Raw genomic sequence first — 21546 nt, forward strand, 5'->3', positions numbered from 1 at the left:
GATGCTGGGCTTGATGGGCCCTTGGTCTGACCCAGCATGGCAATTTCTCAGCACACTGAGCCAACGATTTCAATGTATTATCCACTCTGACACCTAGATCTCTTTCCTGGGTGGTAGCTCCTAATATGGAACCTAACATCGTGTAACTACAGCAAGGGTTATTTTTCCCTATATGCATCACCTTGCACTTATCCACATTAAATTTCATCTGCCATTTTAGATGCCCAATTTTTCAGGCTTACAAGGTCTTCCTGCAATTTATCACACTCTGCTTGTGATTTAACTACGCTGAATAATTTTGTATCATCTGCAGATTTGATACCTCACTCATCGTATTTCTTTCCAGATCATTTATAAATATATTGAAAAGCTCGGGTCCCAGTACAGATCCCTGATGCACTCCACTGCCCACTTCCCTCCACTGAGAAAATTGAAAGGGATGCACTAACTTTCTCCTCTCTCTCTCTTAGATACCTAATCTATACATATACATACATACATACATACATATGCTCTCTCCCTCATACACGCACATGCTCCCTCTCACACACATGCTCACATATGCTCCCTCCTACATATACATGTTCGCATATGTTCCTTCTTACATACACATACTCACACACGTACAAGATCCCTCTCACATATATGTGCTCAGACACACACACAGAGAACTCCCAATGCTTCAATACTTCAACCTTTCCTAATATAAACTGAAGAATTTACTGCTAAAAAAACAACTTACCACTATTTAGACCTCTTATTCCATCATCTCTAGAGCTTGCTTCTGTCTGTGCTCCCTCTTTCACACACACGCTCAATGCATGCCTCCTTCCACACGTGCATGCTCAGACACCCACACACATTTTGCTTCTGCTCAGACCCTCCCCCCCCACACACACATATGCTTACACCAAGGCCACTCCCAGCAGCCCCTTCTTTCCACTTTTGCTGCGGGGCAGATTAGGAATTGCCTTGTGTCTTTTTTTTCTTTCTGGTCGCCTAGAACCATCATCCCTAGAGCTTGCATCTGTCTCAGTGCTCCCTCTTTCACAGTCATGCTTCGATACACACATGCTTTACACCGAGGCTTCTCCAAGCAGCCCTGGTCCTCCACTTTTGCTGTGAGGCAGGTTGGAATTACCTCGTGGATTTTTTTTCATCTGGTCGCCTGGGAACTACGTGGTCCTGCAGGCCGAGCTCCTCATCTTGGCCGTGCAGCTCTCCAACTCATCTGGCCGTGCTGCCCTGAAGCTCCTCCTCATCTTTGCCACGCAGCATGTTGGAACAGCCGCGTGGCCGATGGCCCTGCAACTCTCATCTTTGCCATGCAGCGGCTTGCAAACTTCCATGTGGTCCTATGGCAGTTCCTCTTCTTTGCTTCGTGGCAGGTTGGAAACTGCCATTCAGCCCTGCAACTCTCATCTTTGCTGCGCAGAGGGTTGCAAACTGCCATGCGGCCTCTACGGCTCCTCCTTCACCGCACAGCCCTGTAGCTCTTCATCTTCATCATGTGGTGATTCGGGACCCGCTGCATGGCCCTGCAGCTCCCTCCTCTTCGTTGTGGGGTCTTGTGGATCCTTCTTGTTGCGGTGGCACCAGCAGCTCATACAACTTGGTGGCGGCCCTTAGGCTGCTGCCCCCTCTATGCTGCTGCCCTGTGCAAGCACATGGATTACACAGTGGGTTGTGCTAGCCCTGGTACCTTGCTAACTTCATGGAGTACCCCCTAGTCCTTGTATTATCTGAAAGAGTAAATATCCATTTCACATTTACCCATTTTAAGTCCTTTCCTGAATTTGTAGACCTCTATCATATCCCCCCTCAGCTGTCTCGTCTCCAAACTGAACAGCCCTAACCTCTTTATCCTTTCCTTCACAGCACACTGAGCTCATGATTTCATTGTAATATCAACTATGACACCCAGATCTTTTTCCTGGGTGGTAATTCCTAAAATGTAGCTGCAGCATGGGTTATTTTTCCCTATATGCATCACTTTGCATTTGTCCACATTACATTTCATCTGCCATATGGATGCCTAATCTTCCAGTCTTGCAAATTCCTTCTGCAATTCATCACAATCTGCTTATGATTTAACTACTCTGAATAATTTTGTGTCTGCAGATGTGATCATCTCGGTCGTTGTACCGCTTTCCAGATCATTTATAACTATATTAAAAAGCACCTGAGGCATTTTACTGTTTATCTTTTTCCACTATGAAAACAAATCATTTAATCCTACTCTGTTTCCTATCTTTTAACCAATTTTCAATCCACAAAAGTACATCTCCTCCTATCTTTGACGTGTGGCTTTGGTGCGCCAGCAGTGGCGTGCCGCTGGCTACCTGATATAGGGCAATCAAAGGACCAAGTCCGGAGTGTCCACAACAGTGCCTGGTGAAGCCAGGAACCAGGGTGGTAGCAAGCCTCTCACCAACTTCTTTTCAAATTCTCTTTTAGCCTGTCTTATCAGTGTTTTACATATAACTTGCCAATGCTTATGCTTTTTCCTTTAAAAATGGTTTACATTGGGCTCTGGTAGAACAAGACATGTGACAGACACCCACCATCTCCAAGTTTACAGCATCCTGTGCATCCAACCCTACTCTCACAGAGATGTCGGACATCCAGGATTCAGAAACCCAGGAACAGTTGGATAACAGTGGGCTTTGGCAAAATAAGGCCTGTGATGTAGACACACCCCCTCTCCCCACTGTTATCCCTACATAGTGCTTTGTCTGCATTGGAGAATGAAGAAACCTCAGCAATAGATTTTGAAGTGATTTCTAAACGTGAAGTCACCCAGTGCACCAGAAGCCCTTAACAGAATATAATGTCATAAAAGAAAGCTGCTTCTGCTGGGAGACTCAAATCAGAGGAACCAATTTGGGAGCAAATTTTGATGGTGACACAACAGTTAAATGCCTTCCAGGATCCTCAGCTAGTAGAAATGCAAATCAAATAGTCCAAGTCATTGAAGAAGATAGTAGGAACTTTGATATCAATGTTATCATCCATCTGGGGTCCAATGACCTCAATAGAAATGGTGTACATGAAGTACAAAAAGATTTCCAAAATCTAGGCAAGATAACACATAGCATAGACTATTGCCTTTTCATAAGTATCAACTGTTTATGGAAAGACAAATGAGAAGCTATGCCATATATATAATTTCAATTCCTGGCTCAAAACCTGGTATACAGAAAGTGGCTTTGGATACATTGGAGGCTGGGGTCATCTATGGAGCAGTAAAAGGCTATATGGTAAGGATGGCCTACATTTGTCTGTATCAGAAAGGAGCATGCTAAGTGAGAAATTCAGATCATATATTATCAGACATTTAAACTAAAGAATGGGGATGGTAGGAGATGGCCAATGAAATTGACATGTCATCCCGAAGCAATACAGGAAGTGGGAGGAGAAAATAACAAGATCAATCAGCTCAAAAAAGCAGAAGTGTCTAGGAAATACAACAAATCAAGAGTGAAAAATTGGAAAGCAATGGCTACAAATACTGGTAGTTTTGGCAATAAAATCCCAGACTTGCAGGCCCTAATGGTGGAGGCAGATTTGGACATTGTTGCTGTTACGGAGATATGGTTCACAGATTCTCATGATTGGGACAAGGCCATACCTATAACTTTTTAAGGAAGGACAGAGAGGACAGAAAAGGGGGAGCAGTAGCTCTTTGTCAAAAACAATAACCAAGCAAACTGAACAAGGAATGTGGGGTAGAGAAGAAGCATTATGGGCTGTCCTTAAGGTGGTGCATCTATTTTTCTGGAGTGCTTTTACAGGCCTCTGATTCAGATTGAAGAACTAAACAAAGATCTGGTCAAAGACATCCAAAAGATGGGAAAGAAGGGAGAAGTGTTGATTGTTGGAGATTTTGATCTGCTGGACATAGACTGGAGAAACCCTTCTGCAGACTCTACCAAAAGTAGAGAGATAGTGGATACCCTGAAACAGGCTCTGTTCAAACAAATGGTGGTGGAACCCACGAGAGAGGGGAATTATACTTGACCTAGTGCTCACTAACAGGGATAATGTCTCTAATGTCTGGGTGGGTGCCCACCTCAGGACAGTGATCATCAAACAGTATGGTTTGATGTTGCAAATAGGATCTGAAGTCACACACAGACCCGAATTTCAAAAAAAGACTTTGTTGAAATGGGGACATACCTGGAGGTAGAACTAGAAGACTGGGAGAAAATGAAGGAGGTGGAACAACAGTGGGCCAAACTAAAAGGAGCAATTACAATGGCAACAAATTTATATGCTAGAAAAGTAAGCAAAAGTAAGAGAAATAAGAAACCGATCTGGTTCTCAAAGGAGGTGGCTGATAAAATAAAAGCAAAAAGAACAGCATTCAAAAAATATAAAGGATCCCAAAAAGAGGAACACAGGGAAGAATATCTGGTGAAACTGAGGGAGACAAAGAAAAATCAAGAAAGCAAAAGTCAGGCAGAAGAAAGGATTGCCAAAGAGGTAAAGTGAGGTGACAAAACATTTTTCAGATATTTCAGAGAAAGGTCCAAAGTGATTGATATAGTGAAATTGAAAGGTGACAAAGATCAGTGTGTGAAGAGATCTAAGAAATTGCCAAAGTAGTAAAATACTTCAGTTCGTGGTTCACTAAAGAAGACCCTGGAGAAGGACCGTTGCTAGTTAACAAGACTATGGATGGGGGTGGAGTAGACAAAACTCCGTTTACAGAAGAGAATATATGGGAAGAGCTAGGAAAACTGAAAGCGGACAAGGCCATGGGGCCGGATGAGGTACATCCCAGAATACTCAGAGCTCAGAGATGTGCTGGTGGGTCCGCTGAAGGACTGTTCAATAGATCCTTGGAAACTGTTATGATGTGTGTTTTGTGGATCCTTGGGTGCTGTGGGGATGACCACGCCCACGGGGAGGAGCCCTGTGAGGAGCCACAGCACTGGGCTAGACTCATACACACAAAACACAGGATAGTTCTTTATTGTATAGCTTGAAGATCTCCACCAGAGGTGGCAGTAGTGAGGCAGTCTGTGGTTGTATTGTCAGGGACCTTGGCAGAGGGAGACCTTTTCTCCTTGATGATGTCAGGAGGTTCCGCAGCAGGTCTCCCAGCGAGGAGATACTGTGGATGAGATAGACTTAGAGTTAGAGTACTCACTAGATGTAGCTGTTGGTATTCGATTCCACCAGGTATGTTGTAGAATGTACAGGCACAGAGGCAGGGAGAGCAGGCCCTCGAGGAGCGAGTACCTATTCCCTGTAAGGCACCTGAAAAAAAACAGATGGCCCCTGAGGAGTGGGTACCCAGGTCAGCAATTACCCCGAAAGGCAGAGAGAGAGAGCTTATTGCGGCAGCATGGAAGTGGCAGAGTAGTGTAGACAGGAACAGATTCGAGTCCTTGCTAACTTGGGGAGCTAGCAAATTGATGAAGGTAATATACCCGGATGGCGTGACGTCAGCATGAGGGAACGCCCTCAAGGTTCATGCCAAGGGTGGTACAAAGACGTAGGTTGCGTGCACGCGCGCACCCTAGTAGGTACCTGGGAGGACAATGGCGGGAGGCAGCACCATAGCCGTTCTGAGGCCGCCAGAGAGGTTGGCTTGACGACGCTGCAGTAGCCATCTTTCCCAGGGAAGCGGGAGGAGCCGTGAATAAGGTGAAGCAAACGGGGCGAAGCCGTCGAGGACCGACGGACGCAACAGAAACTGGAGTGGTGCCACAAGATTGGAGTAGAGTGGTGGTGGTCCCGCTTCCCAAGAGTGGGAGCAGAGAGAAGGCTGCAAACTACAGGCCAGTTAGCCTTTACCTCAGTGGTGGGAAAATTTAATGGAGACTCTGTGAAGGAAAGGATAGATAGTTCACTACAATCCAGTGAGTTGCTCAACCTGAGGCAGCACGGATTCACCAGGGGAACATCCTGTCAGACAAATTTGATAGATTTTTTTTTTGATTGGGTGACTAGAGAATTGGATCACGGAAGAGCACTTGATGTGAATTATTTGAATTATTTGAATTTTAGAAAAGCATTTGAAACAGCCCCACCTAGACTCGTGAACAAAACGAGAAGCTTGGGAGTGGGTGGCAAGGTAGAAGAGTGGATTGCAAACTGGTTGACTGATAGGAGACAGTGTGTAATGGTAAATGGAATCTACCCTGAAGAAAGAACGCTGTTATCGGAATGCCACAGGGATCGGTTTTGGGACCTATTCGATTCACTGTCTTTGAGTGACCTAGCGGAAGGGATAGAAGGTAATGTTTGTCTATTTGTGGATGATAGAAAGATCTGCAACAGAATGGACACATCTGAAGGAGAAGAGAAAATGAAAAGTGATTTAAGAAAACTTGAAGAGTGGTTAAAGATTTGGCAGCTGGGATTAAATGCCAAGAAGTACAGAGTCGTGCAACTGGGGTGCGGCAATCCAAAAGAGTTTTATGTGAAGGGCACAGAAAGACTAATGTGCACGGACTGGGAGAGGGACCTTGATGTGATAGTGTCTGATGATCTGAAGATGGTGAAGCAATGTGACAAGGCGATAGCTAAAGCTAGAATAATGCTAGACTGCATAGAGAGAGGAATAACACGTAAGAAAAAAAGGTTATAATGCCCTTGTACAGGTCCTTGGAGAGGCCTTACCTGGAGTACCGCGTTCAGTACTGGTACCCATATCTCAAAAAGGATCAAGTCAGGATAGAGGCAGTCCAAAGAAGAGCAAACAAAATGGTGAGGATGCAGCATTGGAAGACTTCTGAGGAGAGGCTGAAGGATCTGAATATGTACACCCTGGAAGAAAGGAGGTGCAGGCAAGATATGATATAGACCTTCAGATATCTGAAAGGTTTTAATGATGCATAATCATCAAACCTTTTTCGTTGGAAAGAAATCACTAGAACTAGGGGTCATAAAATAAAACAAGGAGGATGACTCAGAACCAATATCAGGAAATATTTTTTCACGGAGAGGGTGGCAAATGCCCTTCCGGAAGAGGTGGTGAAGATGATAACAGTCAAGTTATCCCAGGACAAGCAGGATGCTAGTCCTCACATATGGGTGACATGAGTAATGGAGCCCTATGTACGGAAAAACTTCTTTAAAAGTTTCTATGAAACTTTTGAATGGCACCGTAGTGCCTACTGAGCATGCCCAGCATGCTATGATATTCCCTGCCACAGGGGTCTCTCTTCAGTCTTCTTTTTTCCGCGAAGCCGTTAGCATCGCGGGTTAATAGGAGTCTTGAGGTGATTTTCACCTTGTACTAAATTTAACAAAAATTGTTTAACCGCAGGGGTTTTTTCAATTTATTACCAGGGGTAACTTTTTCGGTTATCGATTCCCGGCTGGGAGCGATAATTTCGGGGGTTTTTGCCGTCGACGGCCGTCTGGCGCCATGGCCTCCGGCTTCAAAAAGTGCCCCAATTGCACAAGAACAATGTCGATTACTGACCCGCATTTTGAATGTGTTCTTTGCTTAGGCAAAGACCACGATATTCAAAAGTGCAAATCTTGTGCTGAAATGACCAGTAAAGGTCGTCGTCTGAGGGCTGAAAAAATGGAGCAACTTTTTTCCATTTAGCTCCTTCCACGGGCATCGACTTCAGTGCAGTCCTCTCCAACAGCTTCCGTTCGTCAACTTCTGCTCAAGAAAAAACAACCGGAGGCGGGAGATGCCTCAGCCTCTTCCCAGTCGATATCATCAAAAGCATCGACTTCGGGCAGCGATAAGCAGAAGGAGAAGCATCGCCATCGGAGGCGACAGGATACGATGACCGAAGAGACGTCCACAGGTACGGCCTCTCCGGCTAAGAAAGCCCGAACGGAGAAAGAGGCTCCAAGGCCTACTGAAAGGCGTTCCCCACCGATATCGGTGCCGGGTTCCGAACCTCCTCAGGGCTCTGAGGGGGTATCGGCATCGCCTCCACCGCCTCCCTCCACAGCTGCTCTGTTTTCACCAGCTGCGCGAGAGGAACTTGACTCCCTGATACGTCAAGCGGTGCAACAAGCGCTACGTGAAGCGATGGCACCGGCATCGATGCCGGTGCCATCACCATCGATGCCGGTGCCATCACCATCGACGCCCATTCCGTCGATTCCGAGGTCACCGACGATGCCATCGGAACCGGAGTCGATTCCTCTCCCGGTAAAGTCACCGATGCCGCACACGTCTCCACCGATCCCTTCCTCGGTGCCAGCGACACCAGCGCCGGTTCCTCCTAAGGATGTCACCGTGTTACATCCAGTTCTTAACAAACTGGACTCACTTTTGGACATCCTTACGAAGCAGATGCCTCTGGACCCTGTACCAGTACCGTCTGGAGTACCAAGGCGTTTACCATTGGACTCAATACCAGGCCCCTCAGGAGTACCACGACCTACTAGGCCTCGCTCACCGATTCCATTACATCCTCAAGATCCACATCAGGATACTGGAGACTCCACCTCTGATTTTTCTTCGGACGAAGAGATATTTTCAAATCCTTCTCCACCAATAGACCATAGAAAATCTCCACCGGAAGACCTCTCATTTACTAACTTTGTTAGGGAAATGGCGGAGACCATACCTTTCGCTATCCAAACGGAGGTAGATGAGCGACAAAAGACTTTGGAGGTCCTCCAATTCGTGGACCCTCCCAAAGAACTATTGGCAATCCCGGTGCATGAGGTATTCCAAGATTTACAGCACAGAATATGGGAACACCCAAGTTCTGTATCATCCGTAAACAAGAGGGCTGACGCCACTTATCTGGTACAACCTGCTCCAGGATTCCAGAGATCTCAATTGCCTCATCAATCAGTGGTGGTTGAATCTGCGCAAAAGAAGGCAAAAGTCTCATGCTTCCCTACCACCTGGGAAAGAAAGCAGATTCCTGGACAGCCTAGGGAAAAAGATATTTCAGGGTTCCATGCTGGTCTCAAGGATTGCTTCTTACCAGCTCTATATGAATCAATACCAGCGAAACCTGTGGAAACAGGTTCAGGAGCTCTCGCTTTCCCTTCCAGAGCAGTTTCAGGAATCACTACAAAATGTTGTACACAAAGGCCTTGACTCGGGCAAGCATGAAGTTCGAGCAACTTACGATTGCTATGAAACAGCAGCACGCTTGTCAGCATCCGGCATAGCTGCCAGAAGGTGGGCATGGCTGAAGGCCTCTGATCTTCGTCCAGAGGTTCAGGAGCATTTATCGGACCTGCCTTGTCTAGGGGATAACCTCTTTGGGGAGAAGATTAAGGAAGCGGTGGCAACCTTACGAGACCACACCGAGACCTTAAAGCAATTATCCTCTCAAACTCAGGATACTCACACTTCTTCCAAGAAGTATCCCAGACGGGACACTCGCCGACCATACTACCGTCCACGTCGGTACTATCCCCCAGCAGGTAGGCAAAGGGCTAACCGCCCAACACAACGCCAACAACCTAGGCAGAGGCCAGCAAGACCTCAGCCACCTCCACAAACCACAACTACTTCTGGTTTCTGAACAGCACCAGAGAGCAGCAGCCAGTCCAACCCATTCCCAGAAACACCAGTAGGAGGCCGCATACAGTACTTCCACAACTATTGGACCTCCATTACCACCGACCAGTGGGTGTTATCCATCACCACTCACGGTTACAGACTGGATTTCCTAACTCTCCCAAAAGAAAATCCACCATTGCCATCTTCGACAATAAATCAACATTCCATAATTCTTCACACAGAATTATCCACCCTTTTGAGAGCCAGGGCCATAGAACCAGTCCCTGGGCCTCAAAAAGGCAGAGGATTCTACTCCAGATATTTCCTCATTCCAAAGAAAACAGGAGGCCTACGTCCTATTCTAGACCTCAGAAATCTCAACAAATTTCTCAAAAAAGAAAAGTTCAGAATGGTGTCCCTAGGCACCATTCTACCTCTTCTTCAAAAGGGAGATTGGCTCTGCTCTCTGGATCTTCAAGATGCGTACGCTCACATTCCCATTTATCCTCCTCATCGCCAGTACCTGCGATTTCGAGTACTGAATCAACATTTCCAATACAGAGTGCTGCCGTTCGGCCTTGCTTCTGCACCAAGAGTGTTCACAAAATGCATGGCTGTAGCGGTGGCACACCTCCACAAGCAGAGAGTGCACGTGTTTCCTTATCTGGACGATTGGCTCATCAAAAGTCCATCGAAAGAAGGAGCTCTCACTTCTCTCGAGCTCACCATCCAAGTACTGCACTCCTTGGGATTTCTAATCAACTACCAAAAATCCCATCTGTCACCAACTCATCTCATACAGTTCATAGGTGCGGAACTGAACACTACATTAGCAATGGCTTTTCTTCCAAAAGACCGTGCTCAAACACTTGTCCGGTTAACTCACGATCTTCGCAACCACACCCAAGTTACAGCTCACCAGTGCCTCATTCTTCTAGGGCACATGGCTTCCACGGTTCACGTAACTCCCATGGCCAGATTAACCATGCGACTACTTCAATGGACACTGAAAACTCAGTGGATTCAAGCCACTCAGCAAATGTCCACGCCCGTTTGTGTAACTCCAGAACTCAGATCTGCACTTCTCTGGTGGACATCAGTGAACAACCTACTCAAAGGCCTACCTTTTCAGCAGCCAGTTCCACAAGTGACTTTGACTACAGATGCATCCACCTTAGGGTGGGGAGCACACATTGGTCATCTAAAGACACAGGGCAAGTGGACAAAACTCGAAGCTTCTTTTCAAATAAACTTCCTAGAGCTTCGAGCTATACGTTATGCGCTGCATGCGTTCAAGGACTGCCTATCACACAGGACTGTTCTGATCCAAACGGACAACACAGTAGCCATGTGGTACATCAACAAACAAGGGGGAACAGGTTCTTATCTCCTTTGTCAAGAAGCAGCTCAAATTTGGGACTGGGCCCTAGCACACTCAATTCTTCTACGGGCCACCTACCTAGCAGGCATCCACAACACAGTAGCGGATCGCCTCAGTCGTCAGTTCCAACCACACGAATGGTCCTTGGATCCAACAATAGCATTCAAAATCTTCCAACGCTGGGGTTAACCGACGATAGATCTCTTTGCATCCCAGCTCAACTACAAAGTGGACAATTACTGCTCTCTCCTTAGGCAGCAAAACAGCCTACCAAAGGACGCATTTGCTCGCCCTTGGAATGCAGGCCTGTTATACGTGTATCCACCAATACCACTCATAACCAAAACACTAGTGAAGCTACAACAGGACAAAGGGACCATGATACTCATAGCCCCATATTGGCCTCGACAAGTATGGTTCCCCATACTGCTAGATCTATCAGTCAGGGATCCTATTCGTCTAGGAGTAGCTCCCAATCTCATAACTCAGGAACAGGGTCAGTTGCGCCATCCCAACCTTCAATCCCTGTCCCTGACAGCATGGATGTTGAAAGCTTGATCTTACGACCTCTCAACCTTCCATCCGCTATATCTCAAGTGCTGATAGCGTCCCGTAAACCTTCCACTAGAAAGAATTATTCCTACAAATGGAAACGGTTTACTCTGTGGTGCACTCAGAAAGATTTAGATCCTTTCACTTGCCCCACTACCTCACTACTAGATTACCTTTACCATCTCTCAGACTCTGGTCTTAAGACATCATCTGTAAGGGTACATTTAAGTGCAATCTCAGCTTATCATAATAAGTTGGGAGATGCATCGATCTCCACGCAGCCTCTCGTCAGTAAATTCATGAGAGGCCTAACTCACATTAAACCTCCAGTTCATTCCCCAAGCATACAATGGGATCTGAACGTAGTACTCACTAGACTTATGCGTTCTCCTTTTGAACCCATAAGTACCTGTGACCTTAAATACCTTACTTGGAAAACGGTATTTCTCATAGCCATCACTTCGGCCAGAAGGGTCAGTGAATTACAAGCACTAGTCACATACGAACCTTTTACAAAGTTCTTACATGACAGGGTAGTCCTCCGGACACATCCAAAGTTCCTTCCTAAGATTGTCACGGAATTTCACTTAAATCAATCAATAGTTTTACCTACATTGTTTCCTAGGCCTCATTCCCACCAAGGTGAAAGAGCCCTACATACGTTGGACTGTAAGCGTGCGCTCTCCTTCTATTTGAACCGCACTACAGCCCAAAGAAAATCCAGTCAGCTGTTTGTATCCTATGATCCAAACAAACCAGGCAAAGCAGTGGGTAAGCATACTCTGTCAAAATGGCTAGCAGATTGCATTCAATTTTGTTATGAAAAAGCAGGCCTTACTCTTCAATGGCGAGTAAACGCACACTCAGACAGAGCAATGTCAGCCTCAGTAGCACACCTTCGCTCTGTGACTATTCTGGACATTTGTAAAGCAGCAACATGGAGTTCTCTTCACACCTTTGCAGCTCACTACTGCTTAGACAAGGAAGGAAGACAAGATTCAGCATATGGACAATCCGTCTTAAAGAACTTGTTTCCAGTATAATCCCAACTCCTTCTACATCCAACCTGCTGTGATTTCGGCTGATTCATTTCAACAACAATACCTCACGGTTACTTCAGCACAAAATGACTCAGCCTCTAGCTTGCTATTCACCCATATGTGAGGACTAGCATCCTGCTTGTCCTGGGATAAAGCAAAATTGCTTACCTTGTAATAGGTGTTATCCCAGGACAGCAGGATGTAGTCTTCACGAAACCCACCCGCCACCCCGCGGAGTTGGGTCCGTTACGTTTTATTATTTTATTTTTGGCTAACGCTTATTGCTACAAAACAAGACTGAAGAGAGACCCCTGTGGCAGGGAATATCATAGCATGCTGGGCATGCTCAGTAGGCACTACGGTGCCATTCAAAAGTTTCATAGAAACTTTTAAAGAAGTTTTTCCGTACATAGGGCTCCATTACTCATGTCACCCATATGTGAGGACTACATCCTGCTGTCCTGGGATAACACCTATTACAAGGTAAGCAATTTTGCTGAATTCAAAGGGGCATGGGATAAACACTGGATCCCTAAAGGCTAGAGGTTGGAAATAAAGAAAAGAGTGCTGGGAGGGGGGGAACTGGGGGGGAACTTGCTGGTGTGGCAGTTGCTACCTGTAACAAATAAGTCTTGATACTGTTAATGCAACTCCATTGTTAGTCTCTGCTTCAATGGCAGTGAGAAAAGGGCAATTGGATTTAGACAGCAACAAGAGCTCCAAATTTTACGGTTTGGGGAACAAATAAACATGGGGGGTAAGTAGCTGATGCGGCGCTTACCATCCTTAATCACTAAGAATAATACGTTTGATGCAACTCCAACATTGCTGTCTGCTTTCACGGCAACGGTTAAGGGAAATTGGATTCAAACAGCAATCAAGGGCCCTGACTTTTACGGTCTGATAAACTAATAAACATGGGGGTACCCTGCACAGTGCAGCAGATACTGGCTTAAGCTTGCTGGACAGACTGCATGGATCATTTGGTCTTTTTCTGCTGTCATTTCTGTGTTTCTGTGTTCCTATTTTCTTCAGATGGATCCTTCTTCAAATGTTTGAAGGAAGATCTTTTAGCTAAAATAGCCTCTTTCACCTCACCTTTTAAATATACCGGCAATCATTTGGCCTTCCTTTCACCTTTCTTAATGGGTGGGATACATCTAGATTGTGCTTTTAAGATGGTATTTTTTAACAAAATCCATGCCTGTTGTATACACTTAACCTTTGTAGCTGCATCTTTCAGTTTTTTTCCAAACCATTTTTCTCAGTTTATCGAAGTTTCCCGTTTGAAAGTTTAGTGCTATGTTATGATCACTATTGCCAAGTGGCCCCACCACCATTACTTTTCTCAACAAATCCTGAGCTCCACTAAGAATTAGATCTAAAATAGCTCCTTCTCTCATCAGTTCCTGAACCAATTGCTCCATAAAACTGTCATTTATTCCATCCAGGAACGTTATCTCTCTAGCATGTCCTAATGTTTCTTTTACCCAGTCAATATTGGGATAATTGAAATCTAAAATCAACAGAAGCCAACCTTGCACATAAGCAAGTACTCACATAAACATGGTGCAGGACAAAACATATAGTTCCATTGAAACTTCAAATGTATTTTTTATTATAGCGTCAAGTATTCAAAGGTGAGGCAACTCCATTCCAGGTAATCAAGTGAAACAACAATTAAAGTCCCCCGACACGGTCCGTGTTTCGAGTAAGCTTCAGTGTTGACAGCAGGAGCGCTCCTGCTGTCAACACTGAAGCTTACTCGAAACACGGACCGTGTCGGGGGACTTTAATTGTTGTTTCACTTGATTACCTGGAATGGAGTTGCCTCACCTTTGAATACTTGACGCTATAATAAAAAATACATTTGAAGTTTCAATGGAACTATATGTTTTGTCCTGCACCATGTTTATGTGGATAATTGAAATCTCCCATTATTACTGCACTACCAGTTTGGTTAGCTTCCCTAATTTCTCTTAGCATTTCACCATTTTGGCTAGGTGGATCGTAGTATATTCTTATCGCTGTACTGTTCTCCGACACACATGGGAATTCTACCCATAAAAATGTTATTGAGCATTTAGTTTCTTGCAGGATCCTTATCCTGCTGGACTCTGTTATCCTGAACTTAAAGCGTGTCCACCCCACCACCACCACCAAGTTGCTCCTCCCTATCATTGCAGTATAATTTGTACCCCGGTATGGCACTGTCCCATTGGTTATCCTGCTTTCACCATGTCTCTGAGATGCCAGTTGTCTGTCATAATTCACTATTATACACTCTAACTCTCCCATCTTACATCTTAGACTTTTTGGCATTAGCATACAGACATTTCAAAGTGTGGTTTTTTTGTTTGTATTATCAGCCTGCTTTTCAGTTGACCAGGATAATTTGGCATCTTTTAGCTCAGGTGATTCTTTATTTGCAGGCATATGGAGTACTTTTGCTTTTATTGGAACCTCTCTGTTGGGATGGCATAATTCTCCTGCTTTATTAGTATCTTTTGCAGATACCTTCCTCCAAACCATGCGCTGCTGAGTGACTGTCGGCTTTCCACTTTATTCTAGTTTAAAAGCTGCTCTATCTCCTTTTTAAAGGTTAGCGCCAGCAGCCTGGTTCCACCCTGGTTAAGGTGTGGTATCCATCCCTTCGGAAGAGACTCCCCCGCCCCCCTCCCCCATCCCCAAAAGGTTCCCCAATTCTTTACAAAAATGAATCCCACTTTCTTGCACCATTGTCTCATTCACACATTGAGATTCCGGAGTTTTCCTCCTTTGGGGATTTGCGCATGAAATGAAACATTTCAGAGTTTCCTACCCTGGAGGTTCTGGATTTCAGCTTTCTATCTAAGTCTAAGTTTGGCTTCCAGAACCTCCCTTCCACACTTTCCTATGTAATTGGTGCCCACATGTAATTCGACAGCTGGCTTCTCCCCAGCAGTGTCTAAAATCTCATCTAGATGATGCGTGAGATCCGCCATCTTCGCACCAGGCGGGCATGTTACCAGGTGATCCTTGCACCCACCATCCACCCAACTATCTACATTTCTAATAATCAAATCATCAACTGTGATGGTTGATCTAACACTTCCCTCCCTGGGAGACACATTCTCAGTGCGAGAGAACAATGCATTACCTGGTACAGAGAAGGGCAACCAAAATGATAAAGGGGATGGAACAGCTTCCCTATGAGGATAGGCTGAAGAGATTAGAGCTGTTCAGCTTGGAGAAGAGATGGCTGAGGGGGGGATATGATAGAGGTCTTTAAGATCATGTGAGGTCTTGAACGAGTAGATGTGACTCTGTTATTTTCACTTTCGAATAATAGAAGGACTAGGGGGCATTCCATGAAGTTAGCAAGTAGCACATTTAAGACTAATTGGAGAAAATTATTTTTCACTCAACGCACAATAAAGCTCTGGAATTTGTTGCCAGAGGATGTGGTTAGTGCAGTTAGTGTAGCTGTGTTCAAAAAAGGTTTGGATAAGTTCTTGGAGGCGAAGTCCATTAATGGCTATTAATCAATTTTACTTAGGGAATAGCCACTGCTATTAATTGCATCAGTAGCATGGGATCTTCTTAGTGTTTGGGTAATTGCCAGGTTCTTGTGGCCTGGTTTTGGCCTCTGTTGGAAACAGGATGCTGGGCTTGATGGACCCTTGGTCTGACCCAGCATGGCAATTTCTTATGTTCTGGTGAGCACGTCCTTGCTACAGGATCACTTCCTGCTGCACCATGTTGATGCTCTCTGACGAGGAGACTTGCCTCCCCCAAGGCAGCACCAGAGCTGCCATACTGGAGTTGGGATTTTGATCCTATGTCCCTGAAGGTGTCATCTATAAACCTCTCTGTCTGCCTCAGTTCCTCCAGGTCTGCTACTCTAGCCTCCAGATATCGGACTTGTTCTGTGGAACCAAAGGTTCCTTGCACCTGGTGCACACATACAACCTCTCACAGGCGGGTAAAAAAATTGCACGTGTAACATTCGATACAGAAGATTGAAAGGTCCCCCTCTTGCTGCTGGATTGCTGCTGCCTTCTTAGTTTTGTTAAGTTTAGGTTACTGAGGGAGTAGGAATGTGTAAATAAGAGTCCTTTAAATTTATTGAGATATTCACTATTAATCTGGTAATGACTTGCAGTGGGATGATTAAACTCTTAATAAGGCCAGAGAAATCCTGTTTTATAGATAGAAGCCTGATTGATTTTTAATGTGAAAGTGTCTCCTGCCTATAAATCAAAGGATGAGTTGAAGGAGGGAAAAACAAACACACACAATCTGAGCTTTTTCCTACCTTTTGGCTAGCTTTTTATAACAAACACCCAAACTCTGAAGAATATACCTCAATAGTTTACCTCTGCCCAAAACTTTTTAAGTTCTAAAATTTCCCAAACCAATACTTACTGATCCTCTTCAGCCCCCCAGCAAGATGATACTCTCCTCTGTGTTCCCACTGGATTGTGGATTACTGAGCTCTTCCCAGGGATTAACTAAACCTGAGTTTGCAAAGAAATCTATTGAGTTAATAATCATATGTCCAAAATGAAATAGTTTAACAACCATGGTTAAGGCCTCACAAGTAGTCCAGAATGGGGTAGCCCCAATATTAACTGGTGCTAAATGTTAGGATCATATATCCCTGGTATTGCGTGCCCCTCATTGACTGCTAATACAGTATCAGAAAAAGTTTAAAATCCTAATTCTAGTGTATAAGGCACTGAATTGTGACATACCATTGTGTGCCCGTTCAGTGCCAAGTTAGACCAGCTGCCTCGCATAATAAGATCTAATGGGAGCAACTTATTAGACATGCTAGTGGTTCAATTGCTAAGGTTGATAAAGGTGAGGGCAGGGTCATCCTTATGGAATGCAGTACTGGAAGAGTTGTGAGCTAAAAGCATTTTCTGCTTTTGAAGACAGTTACACTGTTGTTCTGGCAGTCATTTGAAGTTGATTGGGGTGGATTTAAGGTAATGCTGAAAGAACATTATGGGTTGTAGTTTTTTTTTATATAGGGGAGGCCAGCCAGTAGTAATGTTAAGTTTGTAATAATGCAGTGCTTGAATGTTTTATTTTTTATGTATATTTTTTTTGTCAATAAGCAGGGCAGAATTAACCATGACACATGGGTGACATCTGACAGTGCTAAACGGATGCATCATTTATAGCTCACTGAGAGTGCATGCTGCTTTTTGAGACCCTCAGTTTGATTTTGTCCAAGCTCTCATATGGACATATGATCCTCTCTTTCTTGATTTTTGTCTGATTCTAATTTTTTCTCTGCTTCTTTGCTTTTCTCTTCCTATTGCTGCCTTGGCAGGCCCTCGGACAGCAATTTTAAATGCCCTTCATGAAGTTCATGAAGTCTGGGGAAAGGCATAAGAAGGCTGCTATTAACAGTTTCAAACTCTGCACCTGTGGGTGCTGAATATCCATCTCAGATTCCCATGAAGTTTGCTACAGGTGCCTGGGTCCCAACCATTACATGGGTAATTGTTACAACTGTGGTTGGATGTCCCCCAGCGCCCTGTGGTTTTGGGCTTGGAAGATGTGCAACCTCAGGAGGGTGCTTAAGGGTAAGGAATGAAGCTGGACATGGGAGCCATTCTTCATTCTGGGAGGGGACATCCTCTGGCTATTGCAGCGCCAAGTTGGGTCAAGGATCCCCGCAAGGTACAGAAGCACTCCATGCCGGAAGAGGTGTGGAAGAAGGCACCCAAGTGGTTTCTAACCCCAGGGCATAACCAAAGAAAATTAGACTGGCACATGGTCATGAGGCTAGGGAGCTGTCTGGCGCTGAGAATGGCATTTGCACGGTGGTGCAAGTGTCATCGTTCATGAGGTAGATGATCCCTTTGACGCAGACACATCTTTTATGCAGATTCTAGTCCCTCCAGATCATTGTCTGTAGCATTGTCATGGAGTACCCACTGCAAGGAGCTGGTGACATGAAAACTGGAGATACCAATGCCGACCTCCATCTAAATCTTTGACAGCTATGGTGCTGGGAAGTAAGGTGCCAGTACAAAATTCTTTTGCACAGAAGACCATGATAGAGGCTGTGGCATAAAGTCTAGTCTAGTTTGTTCAGAGCAGGTTGGAGTTCCCTATAACCATGTACTTCATTTTATTTTCCAGCAGAGTAGAGAGGATCCTGTATGAGTTTCTGAAGAGAATTTCTCTTTTCCAGCTGTTGCCCAGAGGACCCAGCAGCCAGTAGACCATCTCTGAGCTGGTGAATTTCTCTGCCTTTTTTGCCTGATCCCTGAAGACAGTAGAGATGCTTTGGAGCCTCTCATGACTAAGATGGGTGAAGCATCGTGCAGACTGGAACTCCACTTAGTTCCATGTCAGTGCATGGCTGTCTGCAAGGGTTATTTGCTATATGTTAGCCCTCAACAGTTGGAAAAGCCTTTTCCTGTGGTTAAGGAGACTCAACCGATGTTGAAGGAAGAGTAAGGAGCTTGTTGTCAGCCTCCTTTCTGGGCATGACCCCTCTGCTTTGTAGCCGACATCATTATCTGGGTCATGGATTAGCATTCCCCCATTATCGAGGCCAGAAGAGAGATCAATGGAGATCCTTTGGAAACTCAGTTTGACTTACTGGAGCATTCTCTCTTCTAGAGGACCTCTGTGGTTCTTATAAATTTGCACAACAAATGGTTTCACTGAAAAAGAAGAATCTTACAAAACTCCAAGACTTTTATCCTCAGAGGAAATAGACAGCACACGAACTTAGGAACTGAAAAAAACATTGTCAATATCCCAAATCCCTATTTTCAAGTTTAGTGTCAGTTGATTGTTGGCTAAGCAACCATTCAGTTGACTGGTGGCCTTCTCAGTTCCCTAATCTACTGGAATCCGCAATTGGATACCAGCATAAATATATCCTTTGACATCTAGTTCCTAAAATAAAACCGCTAAAGTCTGAATAAAAATATTAAAAAGTATTCATTGTGGGTATCCTGAAAACAAGACTGACTTGACTCCCGAGACAGAAAAACAAAAATGAACAAAAAAATGGCTGCGGTGGAGGCAGCTAGGGATGGGAAGGGGTTGTGCCTGGGCTGGGAGGAACAGGGGACTATTGGGGTTAGAAAGGATGGAGTCCTAAGAGCAGTAGGTGTGGCTGGGAGCAGCTGTCAGGCTTGCAGAAGAAGGGAGGAAGTGGGAGGGAAAAAAGTTTGAGAAGGGGAGAACAAAAAATATCAAAAGAAAATAAATTCACAAATTTATAAATATTTTTCCCAGCTCCTCAGAATTTTAGCTGCTTAAAGTTTTTTCATAAAAATCTGTCCCTTCTCACTTGAGAATGAAACATGCAATTTTATATTTATTCAGTGAATTCAATAAAGAGAATTTCACTTCCATTTTTTTTTGTGTGTGTAAATTTAAAATTGCATAATGAGTGGCCTGCTGCTGGTTCCGTCTGATAATTAAAAATGCCGTCCACAGTAGTGAATGTCTGTAGGGTGCATGCAGCTTTTAATGCGCTGTCAGAACTCCATATGCTCAGTCTAACACATTAGACTGAGCATTGTGGGAGTGCATTTTGTTGAGAAATAAAGAAGTCATAGCCCACTTACATTGTAAGATTACTTTATAAAAAAAATATGTGAGAGGAGACTTTCCAGGAATGGTAGCCATTACTGGAGGACTAAATGGATGAAGATTAGGGATGAGAGACCAGAGCAAGAAACTTAACCCATTAGCTAAATATACAAATGTCCACAAGTTATTGATCATATGTCAATTACTCCAGTTTTGAAAATGTTTGCTTTCTGCTTGTCTACTGCAACTTTTTTTTTCTCAAAACCTTGCTGTATTTCTCCTTGTCTTTTTTTCCTTCATTGCTCCAGCTTTACTATGAATGGATCATGCGTTGAACCTGCTATAGGTCAGTTCTATCTTTTTATATGATGCTATGTGCATGCTGTTGATGTGTTGATTTGTTAAAAAGCCAAGCTGGATATTTTTAATAAAGGTACAGTAATTAGGAATAACCATCGCATGCGTTGATCTGGGATAATGTTCCATAAGGATGATCATGCGCTCCAATTTTCTCATAAGGTACAAAAAGAGAGGCTGAGAGCCTTCAGACAGGTGAGAAATGATATTGTCCCTAAACAGAAGGCACAGCATGGTAGTTAAAAACCCTAAAAATGTTGCTGGACGGACTGGATGGGCCATTTTGATCTTTTTTTTTTTTTGCCGCCAGTTACTATGGTATTATCCATGTGCTACAACTTGCCTGATAGTGATTTATTGAAATTATATAACACTTTTGTGGTTTTGTGTGTGGTGATTTTGTTTGTTTTGTTTAAAAATGTTCTCAGTTTTATTTGGCATTGCAAATTAAGCCGAGGACATCTTAGTTCTTTTGCTGATTGGTTCTCAAGTTCTTTCCTTTCACTTGAATTCAGCGTTGTTTGTTTGTTTTAATAATGCTTTCCATCCTGTTCCCCAGGATGATTGCATGGACAAACCAGAGTCTTGTACTCAGCCAAGTGTTAGGAAGGCTCCTTGGAGACCGACTCCTTCAATGACACTCTACTACCAGTTATTCTTGCTGCCTCTGGCGCCCAAGCACATCGCCTTCATGACCTACCTGAATTCTGTCGGGTAGAAGAGACAATCCTATTAAGACATTTTCTTAATACCTGACTAGACAGGAAGTGTGGGGTTTTTTGTTTTTTTTTTTTAAATGGTGCATAGAAATTTGGCAAAGATTTGTTGTACTCCAAAGAGATTTTTTTAGGGGGAAGTAGGACAAAGACCGGGCGCTGCCATTTTTTAGCACCAGTTATCAAACAGGTTTTATGAAAATCTCACTTTTGGAGATGTTGCTATTTCAAAGCTCGTGTCTCCCCCAAAGAACACTTTGAATCAGGCTACAATATTTTTCCTTTAATCACTTCATGTTTAGACATGGCAAACTTGACAAAATGAAAATACCAAAAGAATATCTTTCTAAAAAAAGGTGGATATTTTAGTGGATCTCACTTGCTCCCTCCATAAAACCCCTGACACGTAAGAACCGAAAATTTGGCAGTAGAAATTTTGGGCAGTTTTAATTACTCTTTGAACTAATAGGTTTAATAGTTTCATTTGTTAAATGA

At 44.2% G+C, this 21546-nt stretch overlaps 1 protein-coding gene across 2 annotated transcripts in view; it reads left to right on the forward strand.

Moving 5' to 3' along the window:
- The window catches only part of MTFR1 (mitochondrial fission regulator 1), a 115442-nt gene that overhangs the window by 51551 nt on the left and 42345 nt on the right, over positions 1 to 21546 (forward strand). The window lies entirely within an intron of this gene.

Source organism: Rhinatrema bivittatum, chromosome 2 (assembly GCF_901001135.1).
Source record: "Rhinatrema bivittatum chromosome 2, aRhiBiv1.1, whole genome shotgun sequence".
Taxonomy (NCBI): domain Eukaryota; kingdom Metazoa; phylum Chordata; class Amphibia; order Gymnophiona; family Rhinatrematidae; genus Rhinatrema; species Rhinatrema bivittatum.